Source organism: Mus musculus, chromosome 4, assembly GCF_000001635.26.
Source record: "Mus musculus strain C57BL/6J chromosome 4, GRCm38.p6 C57BL/6J".
NCBI classification, from domain to species: Eukaryota; Metazoa; Chordata; class Mammalia; order Rodentia; family Muridae; genus Mus; species Mus musculus.
The window spans coordinates 42,825,024-42,847,778 of record NC_000070.6 but is presented as its reverse complement, the minus strand read 5'-3'; the positions used below and the strand labels follow the sequence as shown (position 1 = coordinate 42,847,778).

The 22,755-nt window shown below is 45.2% G+C and overlaps 1 long non-coding RNA gene across 1 annotated transcript in view; it reads right to left on the bottom strand.

Annotated features, from left to right (window-relative positions):
• The window catches only part of 4930578G10Rik (RIKEN cDNA 4930578G10 gene), a 201,517-nt gene that overhangs the window by 24,028 nt on the left and 154,734 nt on the right, over nt 1-22,755 (bottom strand). The gene's annotated exons all lie outside the window — the stretch shown is intronic.

Sequence of the window (22,755 nt, the reverse complement as noted above, 5' to 3'; positions counted from 1 at the left end):
CAACTGAGTTGTGGAATCTCCATGTTCACCCCAGTGCTGTTGGGAATATCTTCCTACGGACCCATTTGGAAGCTTGTTCAGCCCCTTTGCCTGGTTCTTGTACTTCAGCCCTGTGGCACCCAGAGATGCCTCCTTGGAAGGAAGATCCAGGGAGGGTGGGGAGCATAGAGAGGGAGCTCTTATACTTGGGTCAAAGCTGCTGTGTTCCTGATCTTCATGCAAGGAAAATCAGGTCAGCTTTGTTATCACTAAAGCCTAAGCAGGAGGCTAGTCCAAAGCCCAGCTGTGTTGGGGATAGGCGTTTAAAGCCATCATAGGCAGCTTGCATGACCAAGGAGTGAATTGGTCATTAAAGATTCTTGGCTAAGTCTCTATAGCACCAGAAGTTTTATAAACATATTTGAGCCTGTTAAGGCCAATAGCTTGTACCCAGCTACTGTCACACCCTGTCTATAACACACACACACACACACACACACACACACACACACACACACACACACACTTCTGTCTTTTGTTTTTGTTTTTGTTTTTGTTTTTTTATCGAGACAGGGTTTCTCTGTATAGCTCTGGCTGTCCTGGAACTCACTTTGTAGATCAGGCTGGCCTCGAACTCAGAAATTCACCTGCCTCTGCCTCCCAAGTGCTGGGATTAAAGGCGTGTGCCACCACCGCCCGGCTTTTAATGGACCCTCTCTTCTAGCACCCTTACTCTCCAAATACGTTTTCATTTTAATTTAATTTTTAAAATGATGTATGCATACCAGAAGAGGGCATCATAGGACTACAGTTATAGACAGTTGTGAACTGCCATGTAGGTGCTGGAAATTAAACTCAGGACCTCTGGAAGAGCAGCTGGTAGTTCTAATGGTTGAGCCATCTCTCCAGCTCTCAATTTTATTCAATTTTATGCATATGGATATTTTTCTTGTCTGTCTGTTGGGATACACTGTGTGAAGGCATGTCTCTGTACTGTCAGAGAGCTAAATACTGGCAGGAAATTGGGACTGTATTTCTATGGTCCATCTCCAGCCTCATATTTTGTAAATATTTGTTCTTCCTCACCTGCCTAAAGCAATCTAGAATTGTATCTGATTCGCTGCAATAAAGATCTGAGGGCCAATAGCTAGTCAGGAAGTGGAAGGCAGACAGAGAAGGATGCTCGGAAAATAATTGAGACGTGGGAGACGCAACCAGAGGACATGGAGGTGAATGGATAGACCAGAGCAGAGCAAAGGGGTAAAGCTGGCCATATGGCAGGGAGGAATGGGTGGAATGCCAGCATAAGTCCGATTAGAGTAGCTGGGAGACTGCCCAAGCTGAGAGGCCTAAGCTTTAAAATACTAACTCTCTGTGTCATCATATTGCTCAAAGGTCCTAGATAGTCCCAGTATAGATGTCTGTACACTACATGTGTACATGGGCCCACAAAGGCCAGAAAAGGGCATCAGATCCTGTAGAGGGCCCAGCTGGTATGCTGTGAGGCAGTCAGCAATTAGGATGTCCACACAAGATTTGCCTTTCGACTATGTTCAGTTTATCCACACAAACATTCCTTCAACACCAGGCTCCTATAAAGGTTACACAGGCACCTCACCAAGTGGGGAACAGCTGGGCAGATAACCTGCTGCATGGTTCTGATGGGGACTTTGCTCTAGTTAGGTTGTTCTGGGAGCTTGGTGACTTAACCCATGTCTGCCATGCAGTTCTCCAGCTGTGACGGGGCAGAAGGATGGCACTTATGGAGACTCCAGAAGGTTTCGGCCAGATGCTAGTGTATGCTCACAGGCAGGCCTGCAGGTGCTCAGCAATGGTGCTGGAAACAGTTGTCAAAGCCAGGGTCACACACAGAGGCAGCCTCAAAGTTGTCTTGCTGATGGCCTTAAGATGCTGTCTTGGGAGCACAGGACAGCAGTCAGATCCCAGAGGCTACTCTCAAAGTTCCTTTTTATTTTTTTTTAAAGTATCATTTCATTGGGCCTTAGCTTTACTCCTGTCTGGTGTGGTGATGAAACCGTGACCAAAACCAGGTTGGGGAGGAAAGGATTTATTTACCTTATACTTCCACATCATATTCATCATGGAAGGAAGCCAGGACAGGAACTCAAATAGGGCAGGAGCCTGGAGGCAGGAGCTGAGGCAGAGGCCATGGAGGGGTTCTGCTCGCTTGCTTGCTCCCTCTGGCTCACTCAGCCTGCTTTCTCATAGAACCCAGGACCACCAGCCCAGGAATGACACCACTCACGATGGACTGGGCCCTCCCCATCAATTTCTAATTAGAAATGCCCTAGAGATTTGCCTACAACCCAATCTTATTGGAGACATTTCTTTATGGAAGACCCCTTCTCTCAGACGACTTTAGCTTGTGTTAACATAAAACTATTCAGCACACCATCTGTTTCCTCATTATGCTCCACTGCATTTTAGAAAGCATCACAGCCCTCCACCTAGATTTCAAAAGATGTTTAGGGTCTTTTGAAAGGGTCCCATCTACTCAATGGCCACAAGACCTGGAGTTTAATAACATATAAGTCTACAACCAGATTGTGCAGTCCAAAGGAAACACCATTTCCCCAAGTTAGACAAAAGCCAGCATTCCTTGGGAACTTGTGAAGTCAGTTCTCCTCTACCAAAGTGAGCCACTCCCCTGTGGCAGACGGGACAAATGGCTGTCTGTGGTGCCTGTTAGCACCAGAGTGCATGCTGGCCTCCAGTCTCCCTGAGTATCGTAAGGACTTGTTGCACACTTCAGAGTCCTGCTGGCCTGCCAGCTCTTCTCCGTTCCTCCCCTACCCTAAGCCTCCCCAGCTCACGGGTTTCCCTCCCCAGCTACTCAGTCTTACACCTCTTCTATTTCCGCTATGCTCTTTTATGCTCTCTCTCTCCCCCACACACCTTGCCTTTCTCTCCTTTATTTATCTGCTCTGCTCCTGCCATGTTCAGTCTACTAGCTCCTGCCTCTGCTTTAGACTTTCCTGATGCCTCTGGCTGTTCCCTCTCTCGTATCTACAGTAAAGCCCTCCTAACCCATACCATGGGGCTGTCATGTCTTCAGTTTAGACAGAGACCAAACATCTGTCCTTTTTTTTCCCCTGGCAGTATTGATTACTGGGCATTTCTTTCTTTTTCTCTTTTTTTTTTTTGCAATTATTTTTTTTATTAGGTATTTTCCTCGTTTACATTTCCAATGCTATCCCCAAAGTCCCCCATACCCACCCCCCCAATCCCCTACCCACCCACTCCCCCTTTTTGGCCCTGGCGTTCCCCTGTACTGGGGCATATAAAGTTTGCAAGTCCAAAGGGCCTCTCTTTCCAGTGATGGCTAACTAGGCCATCTTTTGATACATATGCAGCTAGAGACAAGAGCTCTGGGGTACTGGTTAGTTCATATTGTTGTTCCACATATAGGGTTGCAGTTCCCTTTAGCTCCTTGGGTACTTTCTCTAGCTCCTCCATTGGGGGCCGTGTGACCCATCCAATAGCTGACTGTGAGCATCCACTTCTGTGTTTGCTAGGCCCCGGCATAGTCTGATTACTGGGCATTTCAGGGACATCTGTTTATTACTAATGAAAATGTTTTGTTCAGTTTTTCTGAAATTCTTGTAAGGAAATGGAGAAAACAAACAGGTTGAAAGGCAAGCTGAGGGAGACTGTAAACAGAGTCTAAAAACGATAAGATCCAAACTGTGCCTTGTCTGCATGGGTTTAAGCCAATAGAAAGTCTTTATTAGCCGGCCAACAACTACACCGGGTATTCAGGACCCCAGTGTAGCCGGAGCCTTTCTTGGGTGAGATTTTAAGCACAAAAACTGCATTCTGGATTGACATTCTTCAGACAACAGGAACACTTACCTAGAAGCAGAACTATAGAAGCCAAAAGACAAGGTTAGGACATTTAGAGACTTTTCCTGAATTATTCATTTTGATGGAGTAGGTCTTTGTTTCAATTTTGGCAGGTGGTGCTGTCTACTTGCTGAGTATTAAATCCTGAATGGTGCTTATATCATGGAGTCAGTTGTGCTAAGGTCTGGAGGCCTGTTTCCATCCCATCCCTATCAGTGAGTGGGTGGTTCATCATCAAAGGCAGCTTTGGTGGCCCTGGACACAAAGATCTCCATGTTATCCCCAATTTTTCTTGAACCTTTGAGGATAGAAGACTGGTTTTTCTCTGCTAATTACTCAGGATGGGACAAGCATACATGTCCCCGAGGAGAATAGAAGAAACGTAAACTTCGTAGGAAAGCCTTGGCACAACAATGGAGCTCAAGGCTATGCTTGTGTTATAAAGTCAAAGATTTGAGTTGGAGAGAAATTTTAACTCAAGTGGCCAGAGAGTGACTTTAACAAAGATGACAAACATGAATAAAAGTGTGTGTGTGTGTGTGTGTGTGTGTGTGTGTGTGTGTGTGTATGTGTGTGTATACAACATTTCAATAGTCTTTGAGTATTTTGTTATTTATTTATCTATCTATTTTTGACAATTTTTAGGTCAAATGTCTGACCCCTTGGGGGAAAGAGACACATTAAGGTCAAAGTTACACAGATGGAATGTAGAAAACAATCCTCAGCTCTGACAAGTTAGCATGTCTAAGCCCCAGTTTCTTTTGGGGTGGTTGTCTTAGTTAGGTATTATTGCTATGAAGACACCATGAAAGCCTTATAAAGGAAAACATTTAACCGGGGCTGCTTACAGTTTCAGAGGTTCAGTCGACTGTTGTGGCAGAAAGCACACTAGTGTGCAGGCAGACATGATGCTGGAGACTGAGCAGAGAGTTTTACGTCTTGATCCACAGGCAGCAAGGAGAAACTGGGTGTAACTTGAGCATAGAAGACCTCAAAGACCACCCTAGCAGAGAGACACTTCCTCCAACAAGGCCACACCACCTAATAGTGCCACTGTAGTCCCTATGGGCAAGTATATTCAAACTCATGAGTCTATGGGGGCTATACCTATTCAAACCACCACAGTGTGTGTGTGTGTGTGTGTGTGTGTGTGTGTGTGTGTGTGTGTGTGTGCGCGCGCGTGCGAGTCTACGTGTATATCCAAAACCTCAATTGTTAATATAATTAATTGTTAAAATATTAATAAAGACAATTCTCAGCCCACTTCTCTGGCTCCAATATTAATAATTCTCAGCTATCCCCTCTCCAATTTGCTGACTGTCCTTGGAATTCAGTTTCTCTCCTTCACTTGCCTTAGTAACTAAATTAGTATTTTGACTATTGTGGTGGTTTGAATGCTTGACCATAGGAAATGGCATTATTAGGAGGTGTGGCCTTGTTGGAGGAAGTGTGTCACTGTGTAGGTGGAACTTTGAGGTCTCCTATGCTCAGCCTCTGCACAATGCAGATGGTAGTCTCCTTCTGGCTGCCTTTGCATCAAGATGTAGAACTCTCAGCTCCTTCTCCAGCACCATGTCTGCCTGGATGCTGCCATGCTTTCCACCGTGATAACGGACTGAATCTCTGAACTGTAAGCCTGCCCCAACTGACACACCAAAGAGACAAGTAATTAGTGTCCCTGTCGGAGAGATGCAGCTGGGGAGGGCTTAGCAGCAGGTGAGGTTGCTGGCTGCACACATGTGACGGGGATACAGGACACTGCTCCCCTTTGTTCCTGGCCATTCTGAGATGAGCAGTTTTTCTTGACCCTATGCAGCTGACAATGATAAGCTGCCTCATCACCTAACACAGCCAAGCTCACTGATCATGATCTAAACTCTCTGAAACGGGGGATGGAGAGATGGCTCAGCAGTTAAGAGCACTGGGGGTGGGGGGAGCTTTTTCAAAAGACTCTGGTTCAGTTACCATACACTCACATCGCAGTTCCCAACTGTCAGTAGCTCTGGTTCCAGTGAATCTGATACCCTCACACAGACAGAGATATGTCCAGGCAAAATATCAACACACCTGAAATAAGTAAATAAAATTTCTGAAGCCGTGAGTCAATAAGGAAGCCTTTTCCCTTTATCATCACCATGGGTATTTTCTTTTTTCATAGTAATACAAAGCTGGTAGTGATGGTGTGTCCAATTCAAGAGACTGGTCTTGACTAAGAGCACAAACGTCTTGTCGGTGGTAGCAAAATGGTAACATTAAAGATGAGACGTTTCTCTCACAAAGAAGTGAGGACCAATCAAAGATACAGACAGGGTGACAGCAGGGAAGAGAACCACGAAGTTGGAAAACTGGAGGTACACAGAGATTCTGGGATACACAACCCAGACACACTCACACGTACCCATCCCTCTCCCACACTATCAGTTTTGTTGTTCTAGAGAACACTAATGCATCAGGCAGCACGTACGAAGTTGTTAGCAGTGTTATGGAGCACAGAAGGACATAATGCGGGCATAACAATGCAGAGGCGGTCACTGGTCATGCACGTGAGGCAGGTGCTCTTGGGACACAGGGAGAGCTTTGATCGTGTGGAGCCTGCTCGAAAGTCCAAGTGTTAACCTAACATTCAGAAAGGGCTGAGGATAGAAGGCAGTGTCTGATGGCTTGAATCCAGGGTGTCCCATACAGGCTTGTGTCCTAGAGCCCAGTCCTCAGTTTCTGGCACTGTTCTGAAGACTCTAGAGGCATTAGGACAGTGGCTCTCAACCGTCCTAGTGCTTCAACCCTGACCCTTTAATACAGTTCCTCATGTTGTGGTGACCTACAACCATAAAATTATTTTCGTTGCTACTTCATAACTGCAATTCTGCTATTGCTATGAACCATAATGTAAATATCTGTTTCTCAATGGTCTTAAGCAATCCTTGTAAAGGGTCGTTCCACCCGACCCCCAAGGGGTCAGGACCCACAGGTTGAAAACCGCCTCGTTAAGAGGTGAGGCTGGCTGGAAGAAGCAGATCACTACAATCAGAGTTCTGAAGGTCACAATCACTCCTGTTGCATGCACAGCTCTGTGCTTCCAAGTGTGGATTGATCCCCACAAGCTCCTCCCACCATGCCTTCCCTGCTGGGCTGACCAGAAACTCCCTGAAACCATAAGCCAAAAGAAATCCTTCAGCTGGTCCTATGAGGTAATTTGTCACAACAATGAGAAAAGCAACAGATACAGAGTAGATGAGACTTAATCACTAGGCATCAGAAAGATGGTGGATGGGTGAGCAGATATCAGGGACCTCTAATTGGATATCTTTTTTTGGACAGATACCATTTATTTATTTATATTTATTTATTTATTATTTATTTAAACAGTTTTTATTAGATATTTTCTTCATTTACATTTCAAATGCTAACCCAAAAGTCCTCTATACCCTCCCCCTCCTGCTCCCCAACCCACACACTCCTGCTTCCTGGCCCTGGCATTCCCCTGTACTGGGGCATATAATCTTCGCAAGACCAAGGGGCCTCTCTTCCCAATGATGACTGACTAGGTCATCTTCTGCTACATATGCAGCTAGAGAGAGACATGAGCTCCAGGGGTATTGGTTAGTTCATATTGTTGTTCCACCTATAGGGTTGCAGACCCCTTCAGCTCCTTGGGTACCTTCACTAGCTCCTCCATTGGGGGCCCTGTGATCCATCCAATAGATGGCTGTGAGCATCCACTTTTGTTTTTGCCAGGCACTGGCAATAGCCTCACAAGAGACAGCTATATCAGGGTCCTGACAGCAAAATCTTGCTGGCATATGCAATAGTGTCTGCGTTTGGAGGCTGATTATGGGATATAATTGGGTACCTTCTATCTCTCAGATGTGTCCTCCTTCCAGTCTGCCATAGCACAGCAAGATCTGAAGTAAGGGTCCTTGAAATTCTTTACAATTTGGAACGAGAAACATGGACATTCAGGGTTTCTAAGAAAACATTAACCAATCTGGTCAAACCAAGAAGCAGTAATAGAGGACTTGCTCATAAGACAGGACTCCATAGTGTACAGTATCATGCGCCTACTTCTAGCAGGGCATTCAAGAAGTATGGCTGCTTACGGGAATGGGCCTGTGCCTGAAGACTAGAAGCCCAGACCATAGCTGGTCCTAGAGACACAGGCCCAGGCTCCGAGTGTTTTCCTGAAGTGTCCCAAAGATAAAAGGAGGTCTTGTGACAGGCACATCCTCTCTGACTGGTGGGAGCTGGGCAGAGACCCACAGCTGGAGGAGTCCGGGGCCAGGGAGTAATAAAGGGAATTGACTCAAATGTCATGGTGGCCCAAGGTAGGAAGGTGGGTTACTGTGCACACATCCTGGTTTAGGGTGGAGCAGGTCCTTCCGACAGCTCCCCACAGGCTCCCCCTGACACAATCCATCATGGGCTCATGCTGCTGACCCACCTCCCACAGCAAAGGGCTGGGGAGATGAACTGCAACAGAGACTTTCGGGATCCTGAGTTCTCAGCAGAGAAGTGAGCTAGAAGACAGAGGCCAAGACTATGATTCAGCAGGATGCCGATGGAGGATGGAGCCTCCCCATCCCTTCCCACAATCCCAGCACAGCCCCATCCATTCCCTTCCCTCAGACTTAAGGGAGGGAAACTCTGAAGAAGCAAAAGCCTCACGAAAGCACAAATTCAAGAATTCAGGGAGATGGCTCAGTCACTAAAGGACTTGGTGCGCAAGGATGAGGGCTTGAGTTTGAATCCTCAGAACCCACCTAAAGCCAGGCAGAGTAGCACACATCTGTAATCCCAGCGTGCCTGCAGCAAGATGGGAGGCAGAGTCAGGAGAATCTCTGGACGCCTCGGGTCATCAAGCTTAGCATGTGCTATAGAGAACAAAAGAAAGTGCCTCAGACTGGGTGCAAGGTGAGGCCCTCAGCCTCAGGTGGTCCTCAAACCTCCACAGCTACACAGGGCCTCCCACTCACACACATGAAGGTGGCCGAGCGACATGGACACATGCACAGAGAGAGAGAGAGAGAGAGAGAGAGAGAGAGAGACAGAGACAGAGACAGAGAGAGAGACAGAGATAGAGACAGAGACAGAGACAGAGAGACGGAGTTTTCAAGAGTAATTCACCAACTACTCTAACTACTCTACATCAACATTTGGTTAGACTCTGGAGTTCACTCCTAGCATGGCGTGCTGCTGTACATGACCCAGACCTTTCAGGAGCTCTTCCTCCGGGCCCTCTAGAAGAGCACTTCAAAATTGTGTGGAAGAAACTTCTGGCAACTGAACATAGGTAGATGGAGGAGGGTAAGCTCTTTATATCATGCCTGTTAGGTGCTGGGCTGTAGAGAATAGAGCCTACAGCTGTCTCGCTTTTGTGCCTGCTCGTTGCAAGTCAGATAGGCAGGGCGGATGCCTCAGGATGTGCACTGGCGTAAGTCACGTGATAGCACACTACATCACAGAGAGGTGGCTGAGTCTCTGATTCCCAGCCTACCGAGGCCCAATGCTCTGCTTGGAACTGTCAGCCCATGGCGTAGGCCAGGAGTCTCATGGAAGGAAGGACAAGGATGATTTCTGTGTCCATTGCAGAGAGAAGAAGGAAGTGTGGTGAGTGAGCGTGGTGGTAGATATCTGTGATCCCAGTGTTCACGAGGCTGAGGAAGGAGATTGTGAGCTGAAGGCCGGCCTCAGACAATGACTCACCTGGGAAGAAAGAACATCTACTGAGGAACTGTTGCCATCAGGATGGCCTGTGGGCACATTGGTGGGCATTTCCTTGATTGGTTAATTGGTGTAAGAGGATCTAGCCCACTGTAGGTGGTACCATCCCCAGGTAGGTGGGCCTGTGTTGTATGAGAACAGTAGTTAGGCTAGCCAGAAGAGTACACTAGCATTCTCCCATTAGTTTCTGCTTCAAGGTCTTGTCTTGAGTTTTGCCTTGATTTTCCTCAATGAAGGACTATAAACTTTAGGCTAAAATAAGTCCTTTCTTCCCCAAGTTGCTTTTGGTCTTGCTTGTGGTCTGTTGCTTTTATTCACAGTAACAGAAATCAAACTAGATAAAGGAGAAAGAAGAAGTGGAGGAGGAGAAAAAGAAAAAGGAGGAGGGGTGGAAAGCATTGAGAGGAAGGGGGGACAGTTGAAAATCGGTGGGAACACAAGGATCGGGACAGTGTAGGCACAGCAGACCAACTCCACAGCAGGTCTGATTGGATTCAGAAGGCAGCTCGTTCCCATGGCCAGAGATAATAAGAATGGAATTCTCACCACATGTTGGGAAGAGAGCTTGGGGCAAGGAAGGGACCTGGGAAGGAGTCAGGAGAGGTCTTGTTTTGGAAGGGCTGGATGCTGTGGCCGGCCCGCCCGCTTTCCCACTCCACATAACTTGGGTCAGTCCTCCGACAGAAGAACCATCCACACTGGGGATTTCCAGAGTGTAGCACTTCCAAGGTCAAGCCTGCTTCAGAAGCTACAGGGCCAGGGGCCTGGGCAGGCAGCCTGACCCGTGGGAATCCAGACAGCGGGAAGGGAAGCCATTGTTTGCGGTAAATCCTGCTGGCAGCTGGGGCATGTCAGGTGGAAACAGGGAGGGCAAAAGGAAGAGCTGAAGCCAACTCATAGCGAAACACACCCAGTCACATGAGTATGTCAAAGTTAACCAGGCCAGTCAGAAACAAATTCAGGGAACACAAAATCATGTGTTGAAAACATACCTGTACAGACCCGTGAACTCCCCACATAGGCATGTAGGAGCAGACATAGACAAGACGTTCATGCAGACACAAAGATTCATTTGTACTCATTGTGCCTCAGCCCATTGTGTAGACCCACAGACACAAATGCACTCCAAGCCTCTCTCCTACACTAAACCTCTAGGCCTCTTCTGACCTGGTGCCTCCCTCCCCCTGCTGAGCCTGGGTTGTAAGTTTTATTCCATTTCTCATCCTTTATCAGGATAAGCTCAGATTCTTATGTGTGGCCTGGTCTCAGCAACTTGACTGTGGCTTGTTCTCGTGACTCTCCAGTCAGGCAGCAACCTCACTACCCTCTTCATCCAGTTATGTACCTTAAAACCCCCAGTGTACTCTATGCTGGCATCAACCAAATCTGTTCATGAGGCCAAATAAGTTTGACCGATATCAGTTTGACTGATAACTGTGATGTTCTCCCTGCTTGGGGCAGTTGAGTGGCTCTCTGTTCTATTGACAACTATAGAGACTCTCATAACCATCAAGCATAGAGGACCCAGAAAACAGCCAAAAGTTCCCACCTAAACCAGAAAAAACAAACAAAACAACAACAAAATTGCACAAGCCTAAACCTGTCTCAGCTCAAATTCTCACCATGTTCTTCCTGGCTCTGATCTGCCAAACAGAAGTTAAAAGGGGCCCAGAGAGATGGCTTGGGAATTTAAGAGCCCTGGCTGCTTTTCCAGAGGGCCTGAGTTTGACTCCCAGGACTCACGTCAGGAAGCTCTCAACTGCCTGTAGGTCTAGCTCCAGGGAATCTGATAGCCTCTTCTGGCTTCCAAGGACACCCACACACATATGCACACATCAATAAAAAACAAAAACAAATATTTAAAAGATTCTTTTAAGTAAAAAAACAAATTTTTTAAAGAAGTTAAAAACTAACCTTCCATGTTGTCTATCTCCTTGGCCATTTTCAATCCCAATGCTAAATGCAGGTGGTCCTCTATTCCATTCCTAGTAAAATCTTAATATAAGACTCAGGAGGTCTTTAAATTTTGTATTGCATTAAAAATTTTTTTATTTAATTATCTTGTGCTCTGTGTGTGTGTACAAGTGTGTGTGTGTGCACTTGTGCATAGTACTCGTGACACAGTGTGGGTGTGGAAGTTGAGGAACAACTTTTGGGAGTCAGTTCTCAAATTTCCCATGCAGGACCCAGGAATCACTTAGACTATGAGACTTGGTGTGAAGCCCCTTCATGGGCTCAGTCATCTCACGGCATCGAATACTCTAGATCTTTTCACAGGATCACAAATCCAATTCCCAACCCCACTTTAACATCAACAGAATCACTCTGACCTTCACAATGCCCGACTCTGGTCTATGACAGCATTAGTGCTGTTCTAAGCTACAGAATGACTCAAGAACCCACAGAGGCTACACCTTGGATCACACAATCCTCTACCCTGGGCACAGGAATTTCACACACACCAGAAGGGTTGTATTGTTTACACCCGCAAGGGAACATAGACTTCTACTTTGGGAGCAGCTGCACCGTCCTGGGGACATTCTGTTTTTGGAAGGCTCAACAATCTGTTGAGAATGTAAGAGGATCAAACTGCCTCTGACCCTTGTTGGATACACAGGGCAGTTGGCCCACCCCAAAGCCTCTTCTGGAACCAACCCAGCCCCTGAGCTCACATTCCTGCTCCAGACCTTCGGGCGATCTCATTCCTGCCAAACCGGGAGCCTGTGCTGCCCTGGAAGGCACATCAGGCTGAAGTAGGTGTGGCCAGGGCTGGAAAGGAATGTGTAAACATGCCTTTCTTGGACACAGGAGCAACAGTTGACTACTGCTATAGCTTGGATCTGAAAGGTTCCCCCAAAGGCCTGTGGGTAAAAGGCTTGTCCCCAGCAAGGGGCATATTAAAAGGTAATGAACGCTTTACAAAGTGGGGTCCAATGGGAAGCTTTGGCAGTGCAGAATCTGGGAGTGAGGGCCTTGCACTTGTGAGAGTCTCCCTCGGAGTAGCTTTGTTCCATTGGGTCCTGGTGCTTAAGGACGTAGTGGGACCCCACCCACACCCCTCTTTTGCTTCTTGGCTATCACAGAGGATGAATGAGCTTGTATGAGCACCCCTCCCAGCCAGTCTGTGCAGCCATGTCACAGACAGGGACCAAAGCAAGAAGTCACATTAACATGAAATCCCTGACGATCACTGCACACGAACTTTCCCTCTTTTGCCTTATTTTGTATTTTATATTCTGTCTGCATGGATGCCTGTGTAGCACTTATGTGCCTGATCCCTGAGGAAGTCAGAAGAGGAAACTGGAGTAGAGACAGTTGTGAGGTGTCATGTGGGTGTCTGAAATTGACCTCAAGTCCTCTGCAAAAGCAGTCCAGTAAGTGCCCTTACCTGCTGAGCTGGCACTCTGGTCTCACCTTTCCTCCTCTTAAGTTAATTGTATCAGGTGTATTGTTACAGTAACAGAAATCTCAGTGACAGAAATGCCATTCTGTACAGGGTCTCGTCTCAAAAAAAGTCCTTCAAATGATTTTTACTTTTTTATGTCCTCGTAGCCTGTGATGGGTTGGGTCTGACCAATTCTTGAGATGTACATAAAACATTTTTCTTGTTGTACCAAAGTAACTTATTTCTGTTTTAATAATACTAATTATTTTTATAGGCAGATTCTTCTTGTCCAAAACATTAAAAACACTTCTGATTTCTAGCCAAATTACATAATTTTCAAAACTTTCCACTTGTTCCAAATTCTCACTGTAAACCTTGCTAAAAGCATTCTGCATTAACTATACAAACTATGCTGTTTCAAAATTTCCTCTAAGTTAATTAGTTCACTGACTTTAAATTCAGCCCTACACAAAGTCCCAGGACACAAATAAACCGCAGGTGGTTTCTTTTCTTGGCTATGTACATAAATAGCCATGGTCTAGTCCTAAGGTTATGTCCTCCCAGCTGAAACCTCTCAAGCCTTGTTGCCTTCACTGACCACATTCTTGTTGCTGTCCTGATCTCCTGTGTACCTACTGTATGAACTGATGACATGATTGCTCTGTGGTACGGTTGGTTCTTTATTGTAGATATGAGAGAGAGAAAGCAGTCAGAGGCATCAGAAAGTCTAGAGCAGAGAGAGAACGTAGTAGGCTGAGTGTGGGCAGCAGACTGGCCCTGGCCTTGATAGAAACAGGAACAGAGCAGAGAAGGGTCAGAGTGAGAAAGAAGACATAGGAAGGACCAAGGGCAGGCAAAGGAAAGAAATCAGGAGAGAGCGCATAGCAGAAACAGCAGGATGATAAAGGAGAGTGAGTAGCTTCATGGGAAGAGAAGGTGGGGAGGGTGTGTGTGTGTGTGTGTGTGTGTGTGTGTGTGTGTGTGTGTGAAAAGAACTGAGATGAGCCAAGAGGCCAGCATGGACTTTGAAGTGTGGAACAGGTACTTGTGGTACTGAGGGGGCCTGGAGACCAGCAGGCACCACAGACAGCCATTTATCCCTTCTGCCAATGATAAGGGTAGAAGGGAACTGGCATCACAAGTGCCTGAGGAATGCTAGCTTTTTTCTGACAGCCAGAATTTGGGGAGATGCGGTTTCTAGTTTTCCACTCCTGACACCCACCACTTCACCCAAGGAGTCTTGCCTACCACATTCCAGGACTTCTCTAGACTGCTTTTCCAAATTCCTGCCATAAACCTTCTGAACCTGCCAAGAGGCTTCTGAAGCACATGGCCAGGTTTAGCTGTGGCAATGACCCCAGCTTCTCTGGTCTTGATTTTCTGTATTGGTTGCTTTTCTGCTTGCTGTTACAAAGATCTGACTGAATCCATCTAAGAGAATAAACCTTTATTTGGGTTTATGGTTTCAGAGACTTCAGTCTGTAGTCCTTTGCTGTGCTGGCTCTGGGCCTGTGGTGATGAACATCATGATGGTGGGTCAAGAGGGTGAAGAAGGGATTGAAGACCAGGTATAGCCTTCAAATGACCTACTTCCTTCAGCTAGGTCCTACCTACAAATTTTCTCTCAAAATAGGGCCAATAGCTGAATACTATACAAACAACATAAAATGTGTGCATAAAATGTCATGTACAAATCATAACATATTTTATATAAATAAAAGTTGGAGCATGTGTATATGTGTACGTATGTGTGTTTATGTGTGTATAACTCTGTATGTGCATATGTGTATGTATATACATGTATGTATGTGTATATGAATATGTATGTGTGCATATATATGTGTCTCTGTATGTATTTATGTGTGTATATGTGCACATATGTGTGTGTGTGTGTGTATGTATGTATGTGTGTCTGTGTCTGTGTGTGCATGTGTGTGTGTGTGTGTGTGTGTGTGTGTGTGTGTGTACCTGGACTTGTAGATACAATGGCAAGTGTGAGTGCTGGTCAGGAAGTCCTATGTGGTTACTGTCTTTGTCTCCAATGCTGTAGTCCATGAGACAGAGAATTGGGAAAATGGTGACTGTGAAGTGAGAGTCAGTAACAACAAGCTGAAACCTCAGACATAAGCTAGGTCACAATGGTGGGCTGGAACCCATGTGGGTTCTGGTCTTCTGATCTTGGCAGTGTGAGTATATGACTGATATCAGGGCTCTTTGTTATGGAGTGAAGCACATGCACTTTGCTTAGAAACAAGAGGAATTGGTGGGGATCCAGGGCAAAGTGTAACACGTACTTGTGATACTGGCGAAGCCTGGAGGCTCTCACAGGCCTACTTACTATCTTCCTTCCAACAAACTAAGCCAGCTCATAGGAGACATTTCTACAGCAAAAACATGTTCCAGGACTCCCAGTGGATGACTGAAATCATGAATAGCACCAGACCCTACACATGTTGTTCTTTTTTCCATTTTTATATATCAACGAAAAAAATCAAACATCAAGATGATTCAATTATAATAATTACATTAAATATAAATGTCTTTAAAATCCCCAAAAGACACAGAGATTATTGAGATTGGACTTTAAGAAACAGTAAGACCCAATGATATCCTGCCTCAACAAACATAATCTGAATATATAGTCATGAGTAGGTTAAAATCAAAAGGTTGGGGAAATATATACTATGATTAGATAAGCCAAGAGAAAGCTACAGTGGACATGTAATATTAACTTAAGTGTATTACAGAGCAAAATTCACCAGGATAAAAATAATTTCAGAATGATAACAGGCTCAATTCATCAAAAGGACATAAAATTTTTAAATGTTTAATCATCTAATAACACAGCTCCAAAATATACAAAAACAGGATCTGGTAAGATAAATATATTTATGATTAAAACCGATTAAAAGAAAAAAACCCAAATGATTAAGAGAAAAAAATGTTCTGGGGATAAGGGGACTGTAGATTTAAACACAAGGGCCAAGCAGTTGACATAATTGCTATTTATAGATGACTTTGCAATGATGGTGAGATCCACATGTTTTCCATAGACGCCAAACATTTAGCATGCTAGACCACATGCTGACCCACAAAACAACTCAGGGAAGTTTAGGAATCAGACAGTGCACTTAAAGCATAACAGAACTGTTAGGATGCTACAGTCGGCCACGTCTGGCTAGTCCTCCAATACGCAGAAAGTAAATGTGGGAGCTACAGGCCCTGAGCTATGAAACTAAAGTTGTGACCCATAAGAAAACAGTGATGTTTGACTTCCTTATAAATAAGAATGTCTACTCTTTAAGAGACATTTTTTGAAAGAATAAAATAACTAAATACTGGAGAAATATTTGCAAACCATGTGTCAAATAAATGACTTAAATCTATAATATATAAATCCTATGGATTAGGATGACACCTCAGGGACAAGAGTATTTGCTGTGAATCAAGAGGTGAGTTCAAGTCCTCAGCTGATAAAAAGCTGCGCCATACCACAGCTCGAAATCCCAGCCCTGGAGGCCATCGACAGGTGGGTCTCAGGAGCTGGATGGCCAGCCTGCCTGCCCAAAGCAGTGAGCTCCAGGTTCACTGAAAGACCTTGTCTCAGGAAAGCAAGGTGCTGAGCCAGCAAGATGGCACAGCTGGTACACGCACTTGTCACCAAGTCTAACAACTTGATTTTGATCCCCAGAGCCCAAATGGTAGGAGAGAAATGACTTTTGCAGGATGTCCTCTGACCTCCTCCATGTGTATGCACCTACACACTCATGCATGTATGCATTTGCACACGTGAGCGAGCACACACACACACACACACACACACACACAGAGAGAGAGAGAGAGAGAGAGAGAGAGAGAGAGAGAGAGAGAAATAGATGGCTAGATAAATAGATAAATAAATGTTAAATGAACAAAGACCTTAACATTATTAGTCATTGAGGGATTACAGTTCAAATCACAATGAGGTATCATTTCACACCTATTTAAATGGCTCAAAATTTAAGAGTGGCAATGGAGAGATGCTCAGAGGTTAGGAGCACTGGCTGCTGCTCTTCCAAAGGGCCAGGGTCAGTTTCCAGCACCACAAGGAGGCTTACAGCCATCTATAACTTAACTTACAGGGGATCCAATACTCTATTCTAGTTCTTGTAGACGCCAGGCACACACATGGCACACCAACATACATGCAGGCAAAACACTCATACACAGAAAATAAAATAATAATAATAATAAAACGGGTTTTATAAAAAGAAGAGAAAAAAGGAAAGAGGGAAGGAAAGAAAGAAAGAGAAAGAAAGAAAGAGAGAGAGAGAGAGAGAAAGAAAGAAAGAAAGAAAGAAAGAAAGAAAGAAAGAAAGAAAGAAAGAAAAGATAATGTCAACTTCCAGGGAGAACAGAGCTGCTGAAATTCTTGTGTTTCTACGGAGGATTTAAAATGGCACAGTCACATTGGAAAACAGTCTTGACATTTATGGCAAAGTTAATAAAACGTTTATTATATGCCCCATCAATCCCAATTTACTTAAGAGAAATGGATGCACAGTTTGTGTAAACATTTTACATGAGTTCTTGTAAAAGCTTTAATTTATTATAACTAAACCCCCGAGACGTTTTAAATACCCCTGTAAATGTTTGAGTGGCCCAGTCCCAAACAAGCATAATTCATAAAAACTAAAACAAAAATCAGAACTATTTTTTAAGAGGAAAAGAAAATGGGCAGGCAGCCTAGAAACTTTTTCAAGCTTGATCTGCAAGACTATTACCCAAACATGTGTGCAGTTCTGTTGTTCTGGGTCCCAAGTCAACAGTTGGGACTAGCCTGGATATGTAGAGAGATGCTGTCGCAAAAACCAAAACAAACAAATAAGAAATGAATTGTCTTCTCTAAGAGACCAGAGTGACGTGTGAAGTATAAACTATGCCCTTGACTGCAGTGGTCCAAGAACAGATTGCTGATGTTGTTGTTCTAAGAGTCTTTGCAGATTGAAGGTCAAACAGAGATGGGCAGATGCTGGTATGCCCGACTGAAGAAAATTCCGTGCAAAAACCTTAAGTGGTGCTTGCCTGTACCAGGATCCAGCTTCAGTCCAAAGCTAGAGAAGGAAGAAGAGGAAGAGGAGGAGGGGAAGTTATTGCACGTCCATGTCTTCTCAAAATTCCTGTTGAAAATTCAGTGTGCTGGATTAACAGATAGAGTTTATGTAGATTCTGAGACAGGTTAGAAAAACAGGGAAAGACTAAGGGCACCCGAGAAAGGAGAGACAGACAGACCCAGAGACAGACAGAGAGACAGAGACAGACAGAAAACACATAGAGATAACCTGACCCTCTGGAGTGGTTTATGTCACTTGCTGACAGAGTCAAGAATTTTGACCGTTGACTGCAGTTGGCCTGTGCAAAAACAAAACAAAACAAAACGAACCTACACTATACTTCACTTCTAAAAATATTACAAATGTGACTCTTAGAACAGCTAATGGCTAATGTCTAAGACCGAAACAACAAAAACCATACAAAGGGTCACAGCCATCTGTTTTCCTCTGGGAGATTCTCCAGCTTCCCCGAGGAAGCTCGCTGTGCATGGATAAACGCAGTCAGGGCTGCAGCTAGGGCTCCTTCTCTTTTCTGCCTCCTGTCCCTTTAAGCTGCCTCAGAGACCTAACACTTTCTGTCAGAAATTGAGTATGCAAACACTTCTTAAAGTCTTAGTTGTAGATCTTAGTTGTTGATATAGCCTCAAATGCATCTCACTGCTACTAAAATGCCTGCTTCAGTAAAGAAATATGTGTACCTACCAACGACTTTCAATTCCGTCTTCGATATAGATTGTTGTCCTCAAGGGCCACTTCAAGGGCACCAAAACCATGCGTATAACTGTAGCTAAGGCACTTATTCACTCTCTTCTCCAATGGCTACCCTGGGTCTCTTTCAGTGCATCTTGTCCTTTTGATTGATTAAGACTTATCTGAAATACTTTTCTTTAATTCAAGCCAATATCCTAGGTGCTTGTAAGTCCTGAGGGGGAATTCCTCAGGCGGGAGGGCTGGCAACTTCAACTTGCATCCTTGCATCCCTAGCATAAGGTGACAGTTTCTTCCTCAAGGGTAGGATTAGTGTCCATATACCCAAGATTCAGGAACACTCAGTCTATCCTTTCGTGATGTGAGAATATGGCAAGAAGTCACTGTCTATAAATAATCAAACACACCTCAACAGAAACCAAAGAATTATCTTTTTATATTTCTCTCTTTTTAAGATTTTTTTAATTGATTCTTTGTGAATTTTACAACATGCATCTGATTCCCACTCATCTCTCCATCCCTCCATATCTACCCTTACACCTCCCTCCCCAAAGAAAACAAAAAAAATAAGAAATAAATAATGAAACAAACAATAAAACATCTCACCCCCTGCCCTTGCAACTTCTCCCACAAGGAAACAAAATAAACAAACAAAAAACAGAACACACACACAAAATTCTCACCACAGAAGCTGCCCCTTCACACACTCCAGCAGGTCATAGATGCTGTAGTTGTTGGATGGGCCAACTCAAAGCCCTGGATCTGGGCCTGGATAGTGGCTGAGTTGGTCAGTCATCCGGGTGTTTCACACCCACACCCCAGGGCCAGATCTCCAGCATTGACCCAGCTAGCTCACCCAAGTGCCATAGGTAGGGTCAGGGCCAGCTCTACTGTGCTGCCCAGGGGAGATGTGTCCCCTCTCCTGAGTGCTGCATCTGGTGAGAGATGGGACAGCTCTTCCACTCTCATGACCTTGGCAGAGGGATTCTTATCTGTACTCCCACCACCACAAGGCAGATGAGGGGAGGGCTAGATCTTTGGTGTTCATGCACTCAGGGCTGGCTCATGCCTTTGCCACCAGGGCCAGCTCTACTGTGCTGCCTAGGCAAGGGGCAGGGCCAGCTCAATACAGTACCTGGAAATCAACATGAACTTAGATGGCAGCTTGGACCAGGGATAACTGCATGGTCCTTAGTGGTAACACAGCCTCAGATATCAATACAGACCCTAGGTGCAATAGGACCATGGACCCAAACACAGCAGCTAAGATGGTGTTGAATTTGCTTTGTGTCATCTGTTTTATGGGGAAGGGGACAGTTTAAGAAACATTTGTTTTATAGCCAGGTATGTATGATTGCTTAAGGTGTGTTTCAACTTACTGTGCTTATCTGTAAAGCAGAAATGTCTCTAGCCTGCAAGCCCCATTTGCCCAAAGACATAACTTCCTGGAATGCTAGGAGCTGTTTGTTGCAGGATTTTTGATCACACTGAGAACCCCAAGATGTGTGATTTACTGAAAAGCCCTGTTTCTAGTTGTGATGTGGTTCAGTCCTTAGCACACACCTTTAATCCCTCTGGCTGGAGTATAGACATGTCCTTGGTACACACCTTTCATCCCCAACAGCGAAGGTAAAGTTAGTTTGTAGAAGGAAGCACCCAGGTTTGAAAGTGATGTCTAATTGAGTGGCAGACAAAGTGACAAATCGAGAGAAAGATTTGAGAGAACAGGATACGCCCAACTCTCAGAAGCACAGAGGAAAGAGAGGTAACATAGGAGGGAGCAGTGCAGAGGGAGAGGAGAAGGAGGAGTTTTACAGACAGGGTGCAGCGAGAGAACAAGCTAGACACAGGCGAAGACAGGATGCGCCAGAGAATGAGAAGGAACCAGAAGATTAGAACTTATTGCCAGAGTTAGTATAAGGCCAAGCAGAGCAATTCAGGAGAGGCTGAGAGAGAGAAGGCAGATTGAATCAGTCAGCTTGGAGAGGCGTTTGAGCCAGAACAGCTGAGTTGAACCAGCCCACCTAGAGTTTAGTAAGAAGTAGAAAGGGTGAGCTTTCAGTAACAAGTCTCAGGGGCTGAAAATCTTTTAGGCCCAGATTAAATTGTACAGAGGCTAGACGCTTCCAGGACTAGGCCTGGGTTAACAGACAGAGGCAGTAAAGCCCTGGAGATGTCAATTAGAACAAAGATAGGTTAGGTAAACAGATTAGGTAATCTATGCAGAACCAATCAGGGGTCCGACTCTAAGTAATGGAGACAGGGAGACAGAACACCAAATGGGGTGGAGATGCCAGAGGTTCATCCTACTCCAGGTCCCTGTGGACCCAGGTACAAAAGCAGCTCCCTTTTTGAGGCAAGGTCTGTACTGTACTGCTAGGCTGTCCTTGAGCTCTCAGGCTAAACCATCCTCCTGCCTCAGCCCTCCTGACCTTTTAAATGAATCAGAACATACTGAGTCCAGGATGTCAGTCAACTGCTACCTTTTTGGTTGCTTTGTTAAAAGAAATTAGAAATCAATTGTGGGAAGTTATTCCGGACTCCCTGGCCAGCCCGGACGGAAATCTGTGCCAGGCAGTAAACAAGCCCATATTTGGTGGATGGCTTGCCCTTAATCCCTGATTGGCTGAGCAAGCCTGCCTGGTGAGGTGATGTGACCTGTGGTGATTGGTCGAGGTGTGGTTGTGGCTCGAGTGCATAAAAACACTTGTACCCCGAGGCTCGGGGGAGTTGAAGAGAGAAGCTGCCTGAGTAAACTGCATTAAGAAGAACTGGTGGTTGCGTTTTCCTTGCTGGTCGAGTTGGACGCAACAATTAATGACTTCCCACTAAATACATTTGATTAGATAGTTCCAGATATACTAAAAAGATAGTCATTGTTTTAGATGTTCTGCATATTTCAAAGACTGCTCTTAGTTTCCCAGGGCAAGAAGTATTAAGTGGCATCCACCTGAACGGTGTTAATACTGTCACCACCCGGAATACAGCCCTTGTCTGACAAGCTGAACTTGTATCAAAATTCCCTCAGGATCCTCATTTGTAGCCTGGAAACTCATCTGTGTCTTCTTCCATAAATTGTAGTCAAAAATAAAAAGTAGTTTTAGATGTCTCAGTGATAGAACACAAGACATGCATATCTCCTGAGATGCACGCTGAGATGAGATTGACCAGTGTGTGTGTGTGTGTGTGTGTGTGTGTGTGTGCGCGCCTGCCGCGTGTGCATGCACGTGCGTGTGCGTGTGCGTGTGTGTGTGTGTGTGTGTGTGTGTGTGTGTGTGTAGGGGCTGGAGGGGTGGAAGTTGGAGAGGTGGGGGGGGTGCAGGCAAAGCAGGGGGCCAGGGCAGAGGTGGCTGGCTGCTCCTTGCTGATCCACAGCCTATTACAGTTCTAAGCAGAGATTTGTGGTCTGGCTACTTGTGAAAGGGAATTTCTAGTCTGAGTCAGAAAAAGAACCCCCCACCTCTGGACAGTATGCTTTGAGGTTCTGTATTGGGTAGCTAGATCAACCAGCAGGCCAGAGGGTCATCCTTCTCCACATTTTTTAAAAACAGATTTATTGTTTTATTTATATGAATAGATTGTAGCTATCTTCAGACACACCAGAAGAGGGCATCAAATCCCATTACAGATGGTTGTGAGCCACCATGTGGTTGCAGGGAATTGAACTCAGGACTCTAAAGGAGTAGACAGTGCTTTTAACCGCTGAGCTATCTCTTCAGTCCCCTTCTCCACATTTAAGATGTACAAGGAATAATGGAGAAGCCCTGTTCATTAAATGGATTTCACAGATTTTAAATCAGATTTACCTAATTGTGTAACCTGCAATTAAGTCAGATTAAAAAAAAATGTGTGTGTTTCCTTGTTTGTCTGTATGTGCACAGTGTACATACAGGTACCCACAGAGGCCAGAAGAGGGCACTGCATTGGGTCCCCTGGAACTGGAGTTACAGATGGTTATAAGCTGTCATGTGGGTCCTGGGAACTGAACCTGGGTCCTCTCTCCAAGAG